The sequence below is a fragment of the Dendrobates tinctorius genome, unplaced genomic scaffold (genome assembly GCF_039654945.1).
Source record: "Dendrobates tinctorius isolate UK_male_01 unplaced genomic scaffold, ASM3965494v1 ptg000006l, whole genome shotgun sequence".
Lineage (NCBI taxonomy): Eukaryota > Metazoa > Chordata > Amphibia > Anura > Dendrobatidae > Dendrobates > Dendrobates tinctorius.
The window spans coordinates 17,675,001-17,680,979 of record NW_027361674.1 but is presented as its reverse complement, the minus strand read 5'-3'; the positions used below and the strand labels follow the sequence as shown (position 1 = coordinate 17,680,979).

Sequence of the window (5,979 nt, the reverse complement as noted above, 5' to 3'; positions counted from 1 at the left end):
GGTGCTTTTGATATGGTCTTGAGTCTGCACAAGGATTTATCCCATTAATTAAGGCTATAGCCCTGTGACTTTATCTGCTGGTTTTCCTGCACAGAATCTGCAGGAATAGGTAAGGCTGGTTTCACATTAGCGTCTGGAGGCGCAGCGGACGCTCACCGTGAAGCTCCGCCCCTGCCGCACCTCCTCCGGTCAGCTCAGCCTATGGGCGCATGCCGCTGCATGCGGCCTGCGTACCCTATCTTTAGCATTGGGTACGCAGGCCATGCGCAGGTATGCTTTTGCCGCCGCATGCGTCCTTTTGACGGTGTGGCGATTGCACCAAAATGCAACACGTTGCATTTGGTGCAGGTCGCTGCACCGTCAAAAGGACGCATGCGGCAACAACCTGTGCCACAGCCTGTGTACCCAATGCTAAAAGATAGGGTACGCAGGCCGCATGCAGCGGCGTGTGCCCATAGGCGGAGCTGACCAGAGGAGACGCGGCAGGTGGCGGAGCTTCAGGGCGAGCGTTCGCTGCGCCTCCAAACGCTAATGTGAAACCAGCCTAACATGGTGTTTTTATAAAAAAAAAAAAAAATTTCCGGTTGCCCCCTCTTCCTTATCCCACTAGAAACAATAACATTTGTCTTTTAGGCTAAATGCATTTCTGTAAATTGCTCTAAAATTGAAACCTTTCCAAAGTGAAAAATTAATCTATGGTATATCAGGGTTGCCATTATTTTTTACTTGTCACAAAAGCAAGTTTGTGATTTCAAAAATCTATGGCACCACAGAAAATTGCTGCTGCATGTTATTGGGCTGTTCAGCAACGTAAGCGCTCCATACATCTTCCTGTCATCATGTATTTATGGTCCAAAAAGCAGACTGCAAATAATGCTGAGTACCCTCTGTTCTCTTTTTAGAGTGCAAGCAGGGGGTGGGCGGAGTATGGCTTTTATTTTCACAGCTCTGGCACGGTTTCTTGTCTAAGACAGGCATTACAGGTCCTAGATTGTTAGACCTATATTAAGAACCCTAAAGGTTTCTTTGCTGCTTTTAATTTACTTTAATTTTCCAGGTATTCCTCCTGTAAAATGGTCATATGATGTCTGCATACATTTATAGTCCTTCTGCTCTTTTCCTACTAAACAGTTAACCAAATGCTTATATTTGCAAACAGGTTTGTTTCAGAAACTTTTGAAAATGTTTTGAAATTCAGATAGTTTGTGCTGTTTGCTGCTTGAGAATATATATTGATGGTAGCCTGTGCACACAATGTAATTACTAAGCAAATATGCAAAGAAAAATTACATCTTCACTACTTATGTCCTACTGCAAGCACGCTATAGCATAGTTTGGAAAATCGGATAATTTTAAAGGGATGGTGTAAAAGTCTTCCCAATAACTATGGACAAAACTTGTCTTGGTCTTGAATGGTTCAAAATTGTGGAAACTTAAGTACAACACAATCATGTTGCCTCTCACAACAAGAATTACTCTTGTTCTTCCAAAGTATGAGCTGTAAGTGGTAACGACTCCATTTGAATTCAACAATTTTACTTTTATAAAAAAAATAAAAGTAAAAGCACATTATAGAATGGATGCTTATTCTGGAGGGAAATGTAGCTAATCCCGCACTTACCATATTAATACATTATGCAAGGTCATGGCTGATATCAGAGCTTTTCTTTTTCCATAAAGACATCGTGTACTGACCAAGATTTTTTTTTTTTTTTTTTTCAAGAAAATATTTTTATTGAAATTTTTCAAGTTTTTAAACAGACATACAGTAATCAAAAACAAAAGTGGAGAGAGGAAGAAAGACAAGAACACTTGAACTTACTGATAAGACGTGGTGAAAACATTTCTATTGGGATGTCATTCAATCTATACATTTCTATTGCACCTAAAGTACATATGGGTCCTATATCTAGGAGTCCTCTTTATTAAATCAAGCCTAATCTGTGTCTCACTAGCTAGACTCTAGCCGTGACTTGTCAATCCATGACACCCATAGTTTTTTGAATGGTATCTCTTTTCTTATTCCCCCATTTACATATTTAGAAACCAGTTTAATGTGTTCCTTTTTTGTTTGTTTGGATTGGAAGAGCCCGTGTTGTGATATTAGCTAGAAAACGAAGTACAGCATACGTGCAATAGCTACTTTACCGGCTCATTTGTCTGAATATCTTCCACATATCACAGTACCCAAACTAGAAGGGTTGTTTCCAAAACTACCTTGAAGCCTGGTCTAATCAACCCTATTACTTCCAATATTTCTCCAGTTCAGAGCACGACTACATTATATGAAGTAGGGTCGCAACATCATAACCACACCTAGTGGAGCACACATCTACCCTAAAATAAACACGTGTCCTATACACATGTATCAGGTACATTTGGGAGAGTCCTTGTGCTTCACTTGGAATACTGTTGAGGAAACGTGCTTGTGTTATCTGAGCACTTCTGGCGTGCTCAAATAATATGTTCAAGTCCCCATGGCCACATGTCTCGTGGCTCGTGGCTGTTCCACAGCTGCAACACATGCAGGGGTTGTTCAGCAATTCCTGCTTGTGAGACATGCAGTTGTGGGCACTCGAGCTTATCAGAATACCTTTGGCGTGCTTGAATAAGAACACCTTATCCAGACACACTCGCTCATAGCTACTGGTGAATCCTTTCCAATATCCATTGTCCTTCTATTGGACCAATCTTGGCATCCCACCTCTCCTGCCCATGTACTGCATATTTTCTTAGCATTACTGTTTACAAAGATCTATACCATAGTGATATTAACTATTTTGTTTATATATTTTCTAACCAGTTTTTGAGAAATCAGAATTAAACGCATGATGTAACTGGAGGTATTTGTAAAAGTCCCTTGAGTAATATCAAACTCACCCTGTAATTGAGCAAAGACCTAAAGCACATTGTCTAAAACTAACTGAGCTACCAGTCTCACCCCCTTCACCTCTCAAAGCCAGCCAAAGTTTTTATATTGACCAACCAGGGAACCCCAAGAGGTTTCCCAAATTGATGTAAATTGTAAACCTCTCCTATTTGCTGCAGTTGTCTTCCATCATATCTTATGCATTAATAATAGTGTGGGAACTTTTTACAAAGATTTAAATGTATTACTCCAGGACTTGGTACAATGACCGGCTATCTACCACCTACTGCAAAAGAAGATTTAGAGAATTTTTACCAGTTCCATCCCATCCCTTATATTGAGCCTGAGCAGCTAAGAAGTATACCCAAGGAACTGGGTACCACAAACCCTCCCTCTGACTTTTCCAGTTTAATACAGGCAGTCCTCCCTTTCCACAGCAATGATGTGAACATACCTTTAATAGATTGAATCGGGATAGGATCCAAACTGGTGAATTATGAAGGAGATATAGTAGCTGAGGCATCCATATCATTTTATTTAAATTGGCTCTTTATGACAAAGGAAGTTTACACCGTGTGTCCCTTTTCTTTAACTTAGTGAGCAGTGGAGATAAATTTCGTTTTTCGTAAGGGGTTGGAAGAAACTTAACTCCCAGGTATTTAATCTTCCATCCTTCCTTTCCTAAACCTCTATCCCAGAATGTTTCCTTTGCAGAATTACCAAGAGTTCAATAATCAACGGGAAGAGCAAAGACTATAAAGGGCAACCCTGTCTTGTAAACCTCTTCCCAGAGGAAAAGGCTCTGACAAGATCCTTGCACCCTTATCTTAGCCATAGGGTTGGAGTGTACGATTAAACAAAACTTTAGCTATTACCTTTACATCACAAGTAAGAGGAGAAATAGACCTATACGAGCCAGTGGTGTAAAGGGGTCCTTGCCTTGCTTAAAGGGAAGGTGCCAATGCAAAAAAAATTTTTTCAGCAATTGAAAAAATGTAAAGAATTAATGTTTACATTTTCTTAAAAAATATCATTTGTTTTTAATTTTGCAAAATATGAAAAATAATTTTAAAAAGTTTGGCATTTCTACTTGTTAACACTAGGGGGAGCAGCTACTGAAATCTGGCACAAAAACCTATGACATCTAGGAACACAGTGAGCCGCCATTTTGATGGGGCCTGCAAAGTTACTGACTGTCTTTGCATGTAAAGTCTGGATCAGAACAGGCCATCAATCAGAAGAAATGTTTCCTGGATTTCTGTGGAGCAGACAAGCAGACGGTCCATCCATGTGTATAAAACACAGCACTCTATGTACAATCCATGGCACCGAACAGGGCGCCCCCCCATAGACCAGCACACTGCTCTCCTGAAATACTCTGTGCTGCTGTCACTCTGCTCCTTCCACCATATATCAGGCCCCTCTCGCCTCGCTTTCACACATCGCCAGGACAGGATCTGAGGAGAGGAATGGGGTCTTCGGTCACTGAGGATGGCAGGCAGGAAGGATTCTGGGAGCAGGGTGACAGCAGTACAGAGTATTTCAGGAGAGCAGTGTGCTGGTCTATGGGGGGCACAGAGGGAGATATATGGGGGAGGAGCAGGGTGACAGCAGCACAGAGTATTTCAGGAGAGCAGTGTGCTGGTCTATGGGGGGCACAGAGGGAGGTATATGGGGAGGAGCAGGGTGACAGCGCCACAGAAATCCAGGAAACATTTCTGCTGATTGATGGCCTGTTCTGATCCAGACTTTGCATGCAAAGACCCCATTCCCCTCCTCAGATCCTGTCCTGGCGATGTGTGAAAGCGAGGCGATAGGCACAGTCCAGGGTGACGCTGGGAAGCAGGCTGGGGGGAAATGTAGCCATACAGTAAAGATAAAAATGAGACTCCTCTCTTCAGCTGCCTCACCAGCCCTCCTCTGACTGCACCTATTACCCCTGACCCGTGTGCAGGTGCTCAGCCAGAACCACCCTAGAATGCTTTTAGCAGATAATACTGCCATAGTGTTCTCACATAATACCGCCATATACTTCACACATAATGCCGCCATATAGTTCATACCACCATGTAGATCACACATAAAACCAGCAGGGTGACAGCAGCACAGAGTATTTCAGGAGAGCAGTATCACACGGGATAGGATTAGATACACGGCTCAGCAGTCAGTATCACACAGAATAGGATTAGATACACGGCTCAGCAGTCAGTATCATACAGGATAGGATTAGATACACAGCTCAGCAGTCAGTATCACAATAGGATTAGATACATGGCTCAGCAGACAGTATCACACAGGATAGGATTAGATACACAGCTCTGCAGACTCACATGGGATAGGATTAGATACACGGCTCAGCAGACAGTATCACAAGAGAGGATTAGATACACAGCTCTGCAGTCAGTATCACATGGGAGGATTAGATAAACAGCTCAGCAGTCAGTATCACAGGAGAGGATTAGATACACGGCTCAGCAATCAGTATCACACGGAATAGGATTAGATACACGGCTCAGCAGTCAGTATCACACGGGATAGGATTAGATACACGGCTCAGCAGTCAGTATCACACTGGAGAGGATTAGATACACGGCTCAGCAGACAGTATCACACGGGAGGATTAGATACACGGCTCAGCAGTCAGTATCACACGGGAGGATTAGATACACGGCTCAGCAGTCAGTATCACACGGGAAGATTAGATACACGGCTCAGCAGGCAGTATCTCGGGAGGATTAGATACACGTCTCAGCAGTCAGTATCACACAGGAGAGGATTAGATACACGGCTCAGCAGTCAGCATCACACAGGAGAGGATTAGATACACGGCTCGGCAGTCAGTATCACACAGGATAGGATTACACGGCTCAGTAGACAGTATCACGGGAGAGGATTAGATACACAGCTCAGCAGTCAGTATCACAATAGGATTAGATACACGGCTCAGCAGTCAGTATCACACGGGATAGGATTAGATACACGGCTCAGCAGTCAGTATCACACGGGAGAGGATTAGATACACGGCTCAGCAGACAGTATCACACGGGAGAGGATTAGATACACGGCTCAGCAGTCAGCATCACACGGGAGAGGATTAGATACACGGCTCA

General features: G+C 43.1%; 1 long non-coding RNA gene across 1 annotated transcript in view; it reads left to right on the top strand.

Annotated features, from left to right (window-relative positions):
- The first annotated feature begins 597 nt into the window (after nucleotides 1-597).
- Nucleotides 598-5,979, top strand: part of LOC141085648 (uncharacterized) — a 10,609-nt gene continuing 5,227 nt past the window's right edge. The window contains exon 1 of the long non-coding RNA XR_012231346.1: nucleotides 598-5,979. This exon is cut by the window's right edge and continues 2,640 nt beyond it. This is a non-coding gene — a long non-coding RNA (uncharacterized lncRNA).